Consider the following 14963-nt stretch of genomic DNA (forward strand, 5'->3'; position numbering starts at 1 on the left):
AGTCACCAACAGCTTGGACTAGCCCAGACTAGCTTGGTCTTTAGAACTGGAGCAATCTTTCTTGCTTTTCTACAGATCACTGGCACACTAAGATCTAACACTGACCTCTGGGTTGTACAAAAAAAGAAGGAAGAGACTTGGCAATTCTAGACCTATCTCTCTCCTAGTTACAAAGTTTTCACACGACACATCCTGGTTTGCTTGGACTTCACTTTGGAGTTGAAGGCCAGTGACCCAGCTACTATAATGTTCATTTGTGAAGTCTCATGCTTGGCTACATTGCCAAATCAGACAAGGCTCAAGAGTGGCTGGCAGCCAGTAAAAAGCAAGATTGGGCGTGCACATTAACTGGTCTCTGTTTCCCACAGCATTTCCAACACTTATTAACTTGGCATTACTAACTGCAATCAAACTGATCTATGAGAAGACTTTTACTAACTGACAAACTGGAACAAAACTAAGTCAGAAAGACCTGAACCTAAACCCTACTATTACTAGCTGTGTAACCTTGCACAAATTACCTAACCTCTCTCAGTTTCCTTATCTGTTAGAAGAATGGTAATTTTGCAGGATTGTTCTGTGAATTAAATAAAATTACTCAATACATGGTAGATATTTATAAAATACTAATTTCAGAATGGAAATGTTATTAAATACAAAATGCCCATCTCAATTGACTCTTTTATGGGCAAGTTTTTCTAGGAGGCAAGGGACTCTAATGAGAAAAGGTCTAAACAGCTCCATAGATCCATTAGTCCAGATTTACAATCTAAAGTAAGGAACAACAGCTGCTGAAATTATGTATTATGTCAATATAATATTTCCCCCTTAAATGACAGCCAACACCTTTTGTGATAATTAGTGTGTTATCTCCAATGCAATGGAGATCATATTTCTTAATGCCTCAGGAAGCTTATATTACTTCATTTTCTATTTTATGGTGTAACAAAATTTTCCTGGATAACATTGTACACTTGCCTGTGGCTGGAAAAAGCTCCCATTCTCAAATGAAAGGAACTACCTTCTAACAAGTTGTATAGTTATAAATCAATTAAAAGAGCCAATTTTTACCCTCATCTCATTGATGTCCACCACACATTTGTGACTTCCTGTCTTCTATGACAGTAGAGATGTCTGAAATGCAAAGACATTCTGTGGAGAAGAGATGTATGAAGGCATGAAGCAGATATAGGAATCATATTTTTTTAAGTCATTGTTCCTTTCCAACAAAACTTTGAGATGGGACCACAATCTTTAATGGAGAAAGTTCTCCCCCACTCACTTTAACTCTGAAATTTGTTTTTCTCTTGTTTATAACTTTTAAAATATATATATTAATGTCAAAAAGGCTAAAACATACAAATCCACTCATTTTAGATTGCCCTCATACAGAAACTTCCAAGTCTTTTCTAATCTTAAAATTTACGCACAAGATTCTTTTTTTTTTTTTTTTCCATTGAGGCATTTTATTTGCACGTATGAATTACATCCCTAGAAAAAGAATCCCAGGATTTTCCCTCCTGTGTGTCTTCGTCTTGCTTCTTCGTGGTCCATGATGCCAGCTGAGGTTGTCAGTACAATGAAACCAAACTGGCGGGATGGGAACAGGTTATTCTGCCATTTTTCTAGATCTTTCAGTTGTACATCAAATCTGGGGCTGATCACTCCACACTTGTTTAACCTCCCTGTGAGGTTCACAACAATTTTCCCAGCTTTGTTATCATCGATGATTTCAAATTCGCCAATGTAACCATGCTTCATCATCACAGTGAGAAATCGGACAATGACTTTGGAGCATGGCCTGATAAGAACCTGGCGCTTGCCTCTCTTTTCAGCATTGTTGATGCTCTTGAGGGCATTTGCCAGGACGTTCATGCGCACCATTGTGGCAGCTCGGAGAGATGGCGGAAAGAGCTACTCACAAGATTCTATACCTGGAGAAATTCAACGGAATGACAAACTGTTTCCTATTAGTGAAACCTCAAGAGTAATCAGTAATAGAGGTAAGAAACATTAATTTCACGACTGAAAAGCTCTAATGACTCAGAATGAGATCTACTTTCATCTTTGTATAAAAGGTTAGTATCATGTTGAAAGATCTGACTTGCTAAAAAATCAAACAGCTGGCCTGAACCAACCCAACTCTAAGAAATGCTAGCTGGGTATTCACCATTGGTATGAATAGGGGCATCTGGTGGAGCAATGCCTGTGAATATCAAAAGCAAAGTCCTAGAGACACAGGTACCTGCTGTGTTCATCAGTCCCAGGCATGTCCTGAGGAATGAGCCTTTGGAGGAGTCTATCAGGACGCAGATTTTTAGGACAAAAAAACTGTCTTTCGTTTTATGTATCCGATTGGAATGCATCTCAGTAGAGACTTCACAGCAAGCCATGAAATCATGGAGGTTAACAGATTAAAAAGGAAAAAAGTCACACTTTCATAGAGCAAAACATCCTATTTTCTTAATTATCTTTGCTTCAGGAGTAGATAATAAAAGAACTGGCCTGGACTTAAAAGAAGGGAAGGGAAAAAGGGATGCCTCGGTGGCTCAGTTGGTTAAGCATCTGTCTCTGGCTCAGGCAGTGATCCCAGAGTCCTGGGATAGAGCCTCACGTTGGGGCTCCCTGCTTGGCAAGGAACCTGCTCCTCCCTCTCCCTCTGCCACTCCCCTGCTTGTGCTCTCTGGCTCTCTCTCTGTCAAATCAATCAATCAATCCTGAAAAAAAAAAGAAAAAGAAAAAGAAAAGAATGGAAGGCGGGAGGCAAAGGAGAAGGAAAAAGGAAGAAAATGAGGCTAAAGAGCCATAACAAGTAGACACAACATGTGATCTCTGAATGGATTTTGGACAGGGGAGAAGAAAACAAAGGATAATACTGAGACAACTATGGGAGCATGAATATGAACTGTGTCTCAGATGCTAATGCTGTATCACTGTCAGCTGTCCTTAGTGTGATCGTTTTACAGTGATCCCAGAAGAGAACGTTTTTGTTCCTTGGAGATAGTTGCAGAGATATTTGGGGATGAAGTGCCATGATGTCTGCAACCTACTCGCAAGTGACTCATCCAAAGGAAAAAACAATCTAGGTGCAGGATGGAGGTTCACTGTACTTTTTTTTTTTTTTTTTTTACTTTTTCAGAAGTTTGAATTTCTTCAAAATAAAAAGTGTGGAGGCGGGAGAAAGGAGTAGATAATTCTCCTCCCTGAGAGGATGGAGAGATATTACAAGCTGTAAGGGGTGGGGAGAGAGAGCCTGGAGGAGGCAGGAGCTATTTAAACTGATGTTAACTCATAAGCTGTACATGTGTATCAGAAGCCTGTATTCACCAGGGCCGAAAATCAGCTGTAGAAAGAAAACATTCTAGATATTGTATCTCTCTACAACCTTCTTGTGCCTAATTAAGTGGGACGTATCAGGGCCCTGTATAGGTGCTGAAGTATGGTGCAGTCCTCCAGGAATGTGAACAATCTATTAACAGGGAGCTCTCTACTATCTACATATAAGTATATAAGTCCTGCATATGGCTCACACACATGTAATGGAGAATAAGAAAAGACAACTTGTTCTTTTACCTGATAGGAAAATGATCTTCCCCAATTATACAGTTTCTGGTTGAAAATACTTTTAGCTTCCCCCAAACCTGTATATGGGTATCTCACTTTCAGTTGATGCTTCCATTCTGTGGCTTCATTGTATAAATCACACATGAAATTTCTCAATTTATGCATTTCTGAAAAACATCTATGATTGAGAACTTCATCTTAATTAAATGCATGCTATTGTGACATGTGCCACCTTAAGTTATTTCAGTGAGTGTTACACAAATGTTTATCAACCCCCCTTTCTTCGCCAACCTTACTGGCCACTAGGAAATGGAAGTATTTATATTTTTAATGATGCAAAGTTAAGAATATGAGTATCATAATAATACCAAAAAACATTTACAGGCCACTTGAGACTTTATAAAGTATTTTCATAGACATTAACTTCTCTGTGTTCATAGATGTAGAAATGGAAGAGAAAAAGAAATAAGGCAAATAAGGTCGCTGGCAGGCTATGACAAGTGAATACAGGTTATGAGTGAGTATGGGCATCTTAAATGTTTACAACCAGCTATAAAGGAAAAATTCCCTGTTATGTTTTATTGCAAATGAACAATTAGCAAATCCTGCAGAAGGGAATGAAGTCTGGTACTTTATGCTAAGAATGGGAACCAGGCAACTCTCCCTTCTATTTTTAACTGGGCTCCTGACTTCCCTGTGTCCTTAGGCAAGTCAGCAAGGCCCTTCGTTTCTTCTTCTGTCAGCTGGGGTTGGAGCCCCTGACCTTGCTCACTGGGTTGGCCTATGAGTTGGCAAACATCACTGAAAATTCAAGACACTATTGACAAGCACATATTATTGCCTGTCTGCATCTTCTAAGAAAACTGCAGAGCATGACAAAGACCCTTGATTGATTGACTATGCTTCTTGCTTTTACACTTGTAAAAGAAGAGTCATGCATCAAAATTTGGAACAGAATACTTTTAAGGTTCCTGGAAATGCTAACATTTTTTGATTCTCACTTTCCTTGTCCCAGCAGTTCTAGGCCTTATTATAATGACACAACCAGTGGTGGAAGGGTGGAAAACATGAAGGCTCACTAGCAATAACCTTCTTCCACGAGGAACAGAATGCTCTTCAGAGGAGCCCAGCCTGACTACACTAACTATGCCAACATCACCAAGCTGAGCGTTTGTCATCTCTGATATGCCAACAGCAAAATGACTTCCCAATTTTGCCAAGATTTTAAAAAGAGCTCAGGAAAAAAGTTCTCCGAGATGCTGCTGTATACACAGAATAGACAACTATTGCCTCTAACCCCCTGCCACCATACAAATATGAAGCTGAAAATACATATAGAAATGACCAAGTAAGGGATCCCTGGGTGGAGCAGGGGTTTGGCGCCTGCCTTTGGCCCAGGGCGCGATCCTGGAGACCCGGGATCGAATCCCACATTGGGCTTCTGGTGCATGGAGCCTGCTTCTCCCTCTGCCTGTGTCTCTGCCTCTCTCTCTTTCTCTCTCTGTGACTATCATAAATAAATAAACATTAAAAAAAAAATGACCAAGTAAGAAAGACCCATCCCAATGGTCTCAGATGACAAGTATATTCACTTGTGGTATGGAGAAAGAATTCCATACAACCCATCCATAAAGAGTATTTTCATATCTACTTTCAGATACAATGCAGACACAGTAAAATTGTCTCATGCTTTTGAGGGTAGAAGTGGGCATTCTCTCTTCTCTTGCCTCCATGTTACCATGTGGCTGGGTTTTGCAATCTGTTCCATACTTTTTTTGTCCCCAAAAGAGGAGTGACTTTTTTGACTAGTGACTTTGGGAAAAGATACCATGCACGTGTGGGTTGGCCCCTCTGGCTGAACATTTTTATTACAGCTCTCTAGTACAAATAATCAGAATAAAGCTATATGAACTCTTTCTAATCAGCATGCCCACAGAGATGATACATTCTGGTCCAGTGTGGACATCTGAAGTCTTCTGTAGAAACAGGCTCTTTACCTACAAGTGAAAAGCCTACAGTTCTGGGGAGCCAGTTCAACTTAAGCAGAAAGTACTAGAAGTTATTTGGCTATATGTTATGTTGTATTTTTCAATCAAGGTATTATTGGTAATAAAGCTGACATGCTCACCTCCAACTATCTCACTTGTATGTTGATTTCTCAATCAACATACAAGTTCTGACTCAAAAGGAGAAGCTGTTCTTATTTTTAATGACCCCCTAATATCTTCCTGGACATTTTTTTCTAATACCCATAAAACCAATCTAGAAACCTTCAGAGCATCACCAATGACTCCATAAAGCCAAGAGGGCCAGATGCCATGGATGGCCATGCATTTCCTGTGAGGGAGGAGCTTTTACATGTCTGCTGCAATTTTTTAAAGTTCTGGAACTGTCCGTGGAAGAAAAATGAATGGTACCCAACTGCATGATTTCAGGCTGCATTTTTATTATAGGCTTCTAGTATAAATCACTAGAACAAAGCCTGTATGAGCTGCCTGAATGTCAGAGACAAAAATAGTGTCACAGAACACTGTTAGGTAATTTTTTTTAACTACTATATATTTATATCAACAAAGGACCCCTAAGCTTTCATACTCTTGGGCATTTTTGGTAATGTGTTTATATTTTATTTTCTACACATCCCCACCTCACTTTCTAGTATGACAGACTTTTTGGTGCAGTAATGTACCAAATTCATTTTAAACAGTTATGTGTTCTAAGTATAGCACTATCTCCTCTGACAAGGGCTCGTTGTTACTGTGTGCAATCTCTCATCCAAGCACATATTTTGAGGGGAAAACAAACCAGCATAAGGAAATATGGAAATGGGAGAAAAGCCCTTTCCAAACACAATACTGAAGGTTTCTTCCTCAGGAATGAATCTCTGGGGGAGATAAGCATGCTGCCTGGAGATGTTCCCCTATCAGAAAAAAAGAAGACAGCAGAGAAATACAGCTGGGTCAGAGAGATGCTTTGCAGGCTTCAGGGGGTCACCCAGGGAAAAGGTCAGATGATGTTCCTCAGGTTTCCCAAGGCTGGGGTGGAGGGCAAAACTAAACCTCGGTTCCCTCATGGGTCTCCCACCATTGCTGGCTGAACTTTTCAATTCTATCACATTGGTTTTTGTTTTCCTTAAGAGGAATGAGATGGCATCATCATTTCCATACAAAGGTGAAGAGAATAATTCAACAGGGATAAATTCTTTTTGGAAAATGAGAACTTTTGAAGTCAATGGGTAAGTGGGTGATCAAGATGGTGGAGTAGGAGGATCCTGAACTCAACTCCTCCCACAGACACACTAAGGCTGCAACTATATACAAAGCAACCCTCTCTGAGAATGATCTGAAGACTAGCAGAACATTATTCCACAGCTAAAGATATAAACAAAAAGCCACACTGAGAGTGGTAGGAGGGGTAGAGATGTGATCTTGACCCTTACCCTCAAATGTGGGACCTGCAAGTAGGAGGAATATCACAGGTATGGAGATTGTCCTTGAGGAATGAGGGGTTCAAGATCCACATTAACATCCCCTGCACTGGGAAGATGAGTCCCCATGATGTCTGGCTTTGAGAATTAGTGGAGCTTAACTCCAGGAGCTTTGAAAATGAGTTGGGCTTACCTCTAAGAGAGTGGGAGGTATGGGAAACCAAGACTCTTCTCTTAAAGGACCTGTGTACAAGCTCACTTGTTTGGGGACTGGGCCAGAGGCATAAGATGGAAAACTACCTGGTCATATGTGAAGGAGCTTCACTGATGAGTTTCAGGACATGTACAAGAGACAGGAATCTTTAGGAATTTTCTCCAGGAACAGAAGCATGGAGAGGCACCATCTTTCCTGCCCTCCTATTACCTAGCTGGCCCACTCCTAGCCAGAGCCAGTTCTAACACTCTCTACCTACCTTGATAGTATTGTTCACCCTGCCCTGTGTTCCCCTGTGGACCTGCCATACCCAACCTCTGCCAGCCTTGGCAAGTGTCCCTCCATAATGCTCCCACTCTGCCATGCCTAATGGACAGACTCTGCCAGGACAAGCAAATCCCTAAAGCAGCTCCCACCTTGTCACAACTGGCAAGTGGCTCAGCCAAGACTGGTGCTCCCTCCAAAACTGCTCCTACCCAGCCACAACCACAGGCAGCCTCAGCCAGGAACAGTTCCCCTGCACAGTAGGTTCTCACCACACCACACCTGGCAAGTGGCCTCAACTGGCACCAGGGCCCCCCTTCAAGGTCACTCTTAAGCTGGAGAGCAGCTCTGCCCCCCAGCATACCCAGAATAGTTGGGTCTTACAGCCAGCCATAACAAGGACTAGACTTCCCCAAGCATGCTTGCAGTAGCCTCCACTGGACATCTCAAATGTGCTGGGGACTAGCCCTGCCCACCAGTGAGACCACAGCAGTCACATCCCAGCCAGAACAGAAGGAGGCATACAGCCCACAGGTGATGCCCCTGGAGGTCCTGGTTCTGGTGACCATGGGAGGACTGTGCTTCTGGGTCCCACAGGATGCTTTCTACATTAGACCACTCCTTCAAGACCAAGAGATGTAGCTGAGCTCCTTCATGCACAAAAACAAACATAGAGAGTCAGGCAAAATGAAGAGACAGAGGAATATGTTCCAAATGAAAGAACAAAACAAAACCTCAGAAAGAGAACTGAACAAAAAGAAGATAAGCAATCTACCTGATAAAGAGTTTAAAGTAATGGTCATAAAGATGCTCACTGAACTTGGGAAAATAGTCGACTACAGTAAAAACTACAACAAAGAGAAAGAAAATATAAAAAAGAACCAATCAGAGCTGAAGAATACAATACCAAAATGAAAAATACACGAGAGCAAATTAACAGCAGATTAGAGAATGCAGAACAGATCAGCGATCTGGATAGAGTAGAAATCACCCATGCTGAACAGTAAAAAGGAAAAAAAAAAGATTTAAAAAAATGGGAATAGTTTACGGGACCTATAGGACAACATCAAGTGGACTAACACCTGAAATATAGGGGTCCTAAAAGGACAGAGAGAAAGGGGCAGAAATCTTATTTAAAGAAATAATAGCTGAAAATTTTCCTCACTTGGGGAAGAAAGCAGATATCCAGATCTGGGAGGCACAGAGAGCACCAAACGAGATGACCCCAAAAAGGTCCTCAGAAAAACATATAATAAAATGTCAAAAATTAAAGATAAGGAGAGAATCTTAAAAGTAGCAAGAGAAAAGCAACTAATTATGTACAAAGTGCTCCCATAAAACTATCAGTGGACTTTTCTACAGAAACCTTGCAAGTTATAAGAGAGTGGCAGGATACACTGGAAATGTTCAAAGGAAAAACCCTACAACCTAAAATATTCTACCTGGCAAGGTTATCATTCAGAATTGAAGGAAATAAAAGCGTTTACCAGACAAACAAAAAGTTAAAGGAGTTCATCACCATGAAATTAGCCTTACAAGAAATTTTATAGGAAATTCTTTAAGTCAAAAAGAAAAATTAGAAAATTATGAAAGCAAAATATCTGGTAAAAGCAAACATATAGTAAAGGTAGTGGATCAGACTTTTACAAAGCTGGCATGAAGGTGAAAAGATAAAAGTAGTAAAATTAACTAAATCTGTAATAACTACTTAAAAGAGACACAAAACAAAAAGATGTAAAATATAGGGATCCCTGGGTGGCGCAGCGGTTTGGCACTTGCCTTTGGCTCAGGGCGCGATCCTGGAGACCCGGGATCGAATCCCACGTCGGGCTCCCGGTGCATGGAGCCTGCTTCTCTCTCTGCCTGTGTCTCTGCCTCTCTCTCTCTCTCTGTGTGACTATCATAAATAAATAAAAAAAACTTAAAAAAAAAAAGATGTAAAATATGAAGTCAAATGCATAAAACACGGCAGAAAGAACGTAAAAATAGTGTTTTCCACATGTGTTTGAATTAAGTGATCAACTTGATTGCTAATACCTACACTGTTATATATGAACCTCATAATATTAAAAAAAACCTATACTACATACACAAAAAATAAAGAGGAAGGAATCCAAACATAACACTAAAGAAAGTCATTACAAATGAAGAGAGCAAGAGAAGGAACAGAGAGAACCACAAACACAAACAGAAAACAACATAATGGCAATCAGTAACTATCCATAATTACTTTAAATGTAAATGTACTAAATGTAAATGCACTAAATCCTCCAACCAAAAGACAAAGGCAACTGAATGAATTTAAAAAACAAAAACAAGACTCATTTATGTTGCCTACAAGAGACTCACTTCAGACCTAAAGAAACATACAGACTGAAAATGAAGGGATGGAAAAATATATTCTATACAAATGAAAATAAAAAGAAAGTTAGGATAATAATACATTTACTAGACAAAATTGACTTCAATATAAAGACTGTAAGAAAACACAAACAAGTGTGTTATGTAATGATAAGAGGGTCAATCCAACAAGAGAATTACCAATTGTAAATACATACGCACTTAACATAGAAGCCCCTACATATATAAGGCAAATAGTAAGAGACATAAAGGGAACAACTGACAGTAATACAGTAAGAGTAGGGGACTTTAACAACCCACTTATATCAATGGATAGATCTAGGCAGAAAATTCCTGAGGCAATACCTTAGATCAGATGGACTTAACAAATATACACAGAACATTCAATCCAGATACACAATACACATTCTTTTCAGTGCATGTGGAACATTTTCCAGGATATATCACATAAGCCATAAAACAAGTCTGAAACTGGAAAAAAATGCAAACGTGTGAAGCCTGAAACAACATGCTACTAAACAACCAATGGGTCAACGAAAGAATAAAAGCAATCTAGAGTTAATCCAATCCCCATCAAAATACCAACTGCATTTTTCACAGAGCTAGAACAAAGAATTCTAAAATTCATATGGGACCACAAAAGACCCTGAATAGCCAAAGCAGCTTTGAAAAAGAAAAGCAAAGCTGGAGGAACAACTGGGTGGCTGAGTTGGTTAAGAGTCTGCCTTAGGCTCAGGTCATGAACGGTAATAAATGGAAAGATACTTCATGCTCATGGACTAGAAGTTAATATTATTAAAATGTTCATACTACCCAAAGCAATCTATAGATTCAATTCAATCCCTATCAAAATACCAACAGCATTTTTCACAGATTAGAACAAATAATCCTAAAATTTGTATGGAACTACAAAGGACTCCATATAGCCAAAGCAATCATGAGAAAGAATAGCAAAACTGGAGGTATCATGCTCCCAGACTTCAAATTATACTTCAAAATTATAGTAATCTAAACAATATGGTGTTGGCATAGGGACACCTGGGTGGCTCAGCAGTTGAGCGTCTGCCTTCAGCTCAGGGTATGATCCTGGTCTGGGGGGATCGAGTCCTGCATTGGGATCCCTGCTAGAAGCCTGCTTGTCCCTCTTTTTATGTCTCTGCCTCTCTATGTCTCTCATGAATAAATGAAATCTTAAAAGAAACAGAACAAAACAATATAATGTTGGCATAAAAATAGATTAATGGAACAGAATAGAGAGCCCAGAAATAAACCCGTGCTTATATGGTCAATTAATCTATGACTAAGGAGGCAATTATGTGCAATGGGGAAAAGATAGTCTCTACAATAACTGGTGATGGGAAAACAGGGCAACCTCATAGAAAAGGATGAGACGAGGCCACTTGTATACCATATACAAAAAAGAAACTCTAATGGATTAAAGACTTAAATGTAAGATCTGAAACCATAAAACTCTTAAAAGAAAACATAAACAGTAAATTCTTGGACATTGGTCTTAGCAGTACGTGTGTGTGTGTGTGTGTGTGTGTGTGTGTGTGTGTGTGTGTAGGACCTGTCTCCTCAGGCAAGGGCAAAAAAAGCAAAAATAAACACATGGGACTATATCAAACTAAAAAGTTTTTAAGGTAGCAAAGGAAATCATCAACAAAATGAAAAGGTAAGCTATGAATGGGAGAAGATTTCCAAATGATATATCTGATGAAGGGCTAATATCTAAAATATATAAAGAATTCATACAACCCAACACCCCCAAAAAAAACCCCCACAAACAATTCAATTAAAAAATGAGCAGTGGGGGTCCCTGGGTGGCGCAGCGGTTTGGCGCCTGCCTTTGGCCCAGGGCACGATCCTGGAGACCCGGGATCTAATCCCACGTCGGGCTCCCGGTGCATGGAGCCTGCTTCTCCCTCTGCCTATGTCTCTGCCCCTCTCTCTCTCTCTCTCTCTCTATCATAAATAAATTTAAAAAAATTTAAATTTAAAAAATGAGCAGGGGATCTGAATAAACATTTTTCTAAAGAAGATATACAGACTGCCAACAGGCACACAAAAAGATGCTCAACATCACTAATCTTAAGGGAAATGTAAATCATAACCATAATAAGATACTACTTCACATTTGTCAGAATGGCTAATATGAAAAAAGACAAAAAAAATACCAAGCACTAGTGAGGATGTGGAGAAAAAGGAACCCTCATGCACTGTTGGTGAGAATATAAAATGGTGCAGCCACTATGGAAAGCAGTATAAAAAATTAAAAATAGAACTACCATACAGTTCAGCAATTCTACTGCTTGGGTATTTATCTGAAGAAAATGAAAACATGAATTTGAAAAGATATATGCGCCTCTATATTCACTGTAGCATTATTTACAATAGCCAAGACAGGGAAGCAATGCAAGTGTTCATCAAATGATGAATGGATAAAGAAGATGTGGTATATATAACAATGGAAAATTATTCAATCATAAAAAAGAATGAAATCTTACCATTTCATGGATAGACCTAGAAGGTATTATGGTAAGTAAAGACAGACAAAGATGAATACAGTATGATTTCACTTATATGTGGAATCTAAAAAATAAATCAAATGAATAAACAAAATAGAGAGTCATATACACAGAGAACACACTGGTGGGTGCTAGAGGGGAGCAGACGGGGATCGGTGAAATAGATGAAGGGGATCAAGAGACACAAACTTTCAGTTATAAAATAAATAAGTCATGAGAGGAAAAGTACAGCATAAGAAATATAGTCAATAATATTACAATAATTCTGTATGGTGACAGATGGTAACTAGACTTATTGTGGTGATCATTTCATAACGTATATAAACATCAAATCACTGCTGTACACCTGAAACTAATATTGTATATGATCTATACTTCAGTAAAAAGAAAAATAAAGGCAATGTATGAGAATGTGCACAACTAGGGGAAATTTGGAAGAGCTCAATCAATCACTTGATCTGTGTCTGTGACAAAAGGACAGACAATATGATGTGTGCAGATCTCAGCCTTCACTGGTATAAAGAACTGCAATTAGACAGGAGAGATATCTTGGTGGCAGAAGAAAGGAAGCCAGAAAGAGGTATAAAAATGCCTTCCTTGCCCCATTCTGAGTCTCTGAGTCACCCTCATTCATAGCCTTGGGTGCAGCCCTAGCTCCATGGTTACAACCTCTGTTCCCTCCTATAAGATTGCAATCTTAATAAAGTCTCAGCCCAGACTTCAGATTAAAACAAAACACAAAAGTTTTCCCTAAGAATTAAGTCACAAGTCTACTCTCGGGCAGACTTGGGGTTCAAATTTATTAACTCTGTGGTCTAGGGACCCCCCAGCTAAGAGATAAACATGAAAAATGGCTTAGATCTGCAGCATCTGGCAAAAGCCACTGTAAAAGCTCTTTGGAGAGACTGGTTCTCAATGCAGCCACAAGATTCCCATTAATAAAGCCCTGTCAAACACAACTTCATAATTCAAAATTACAAAATACACAAGATCACCTAGCCAGAATCAGCAGACACACAAAAAGCAGGGCAAGATAGAACTTCAGGTAACAGAACTACTGAACACAACACAGACTGTATAAAATATGTAGATTTAAAATTACTAAAGAAATAAAGAACTAAACACATATAAAGGGAATAAGATATTTTCAAAAAGACAGGAGACATTTAAAGGAGAAAAACAGAATTTCTATAAATAGAAGATACTCTCAGTAAAATAAAAAAAACTCAATGGATATGTTAAAAAGCCAAGTAGACTTAACAGAGAATTTGTGAATCAAAAGAAAGTGTAGAGAAAATTTTCCTGGATGAAACATACAGCAAAGATCCTAAAAGAATGTTCCATTCTGATCACTATTTGCATAGTGATATGGACAGCTGAGAGCTGCCCACAGTTAGGGCTGCCTCTTAATGGTAGGTCTGGAGGAAGTCAGTCTTATTAGGTTAGGTCTCCTTTTATCCATTTCTTCTTCTGAATCAGCACTCTTCCTCTTTTCTCTCTCCCCAGATTTAGATCTCTCACCTAGTAAATGTTGTAATAAACAGTGCACATGATCAGGGTCAATGCTGTATAGTCCATGCCTATGTGTCTATCAGCACATGGATGCACATTATTTATTCATGTGAGACAGAGAGAGAGTGAGAGAGAGAGAGAGACTGAGAGGCAGAGTCACAGGCAGAGGGAGAAGCAGGCTCCATGCAGGGAGCCCGACGTGGGACTCGATCCTGGGTCTCTAGGATTAGGCCCTGGGCTGAAGGCGGCGCTAAACCGCTGAGCCACCCGGGCTGCCCTGGATGCACATCTATAAACATAGTACATATACATTTATCAATGGTATGTTTTGAAATATACACATACCTCCAAAATAACAGCACCTACCAGCAACTCCCATTATGGTGGAATACAGATTAGAAGCTAAACTTGAACTCTAATCTGACTGGGACACTGAGCAACTGTGTGACTGTGGGCAAGTCACAAGAGCAGTTCTCCCATATATAAATTAAAAGGACTAAATTGAATAATTTCCAGGATCTCTTCCTACTGCATTCTCATACTGTTTATAACTTTAAAAAGCTAACAAGATTCATACCATTTATGTAGTTTATGTTGTAGGATGGACAGGTCTCTGTGCAGAAACTTGTTCTTATTTACATTAACAAGTGATAATCAGGCTTTCCGGGCTAGAGCAGATCAGAAGTAATGATTGAGAAGTGGAAAATGAACAAGTAGGGGTTCCCTGAGCCAAATATACTGACAGTAGCTTTAAAAAGGTGAAGAGTAGATGACTGTAATAACAAGGAAAAAGCCTATAACAGGAAACCTAAAAAGAATGGCTATTTTAGCCATTTACTGTAGGATCAGATAGCTGTACACACCTTAACAGCCCTCCAAGGCAACATTATGTAACAATACTGAGGAATAATTGATGCTGCTGATAACCTTGAGTAATCAAGAAAAGGTTGGCTTGTAAGTTAGGTATGCCCTATGTGAAAGTGGGAAAGTATTAAAATGCATTTTATTAAGATTCCCCTCTTGATCTCAGGGTTGTTAGTTTGAGCACCATGTTGGGTGTAGAGATTACAAAAAAAAAAAAAAAAAAAAACTT

At 39.4% G+C, this 14963-nt stretch overlaps 1 protein-coding gene and 1 pseudogene across 1 annotated transcript in view; both read right to left on the bottom strand.

Annotated features, from left to right (window-relative positions):
• Nucleotides 1–14963, bottom strand: part of GATB (glutamyl-tRNA amidotransferase subunit B) — a 90456-nt gene that overhangs the window by 63231 nt on the left and 12262 nt on the right.
• LOC474744 (ribosomal protein S15a pseudogene) lies at nt 1454–1914 on the bottom strand (annotated as a pseudogene).

Source organism: Canis lupus, chromosome 15 (assembly GCF_011100685.1).
Source record: "Canis lupus familiaris isolate Mischka breed German Shepherd chromosome 15, alternate assembly UU_Cfam_GSD_1.0, whole genome shotgun sequence".
Taxonomy (NCBI): Eukaryota; Metazoa; Chordata; class Mammalia; order Carnivora; family Canidae; genus Canis; species Canis lupus.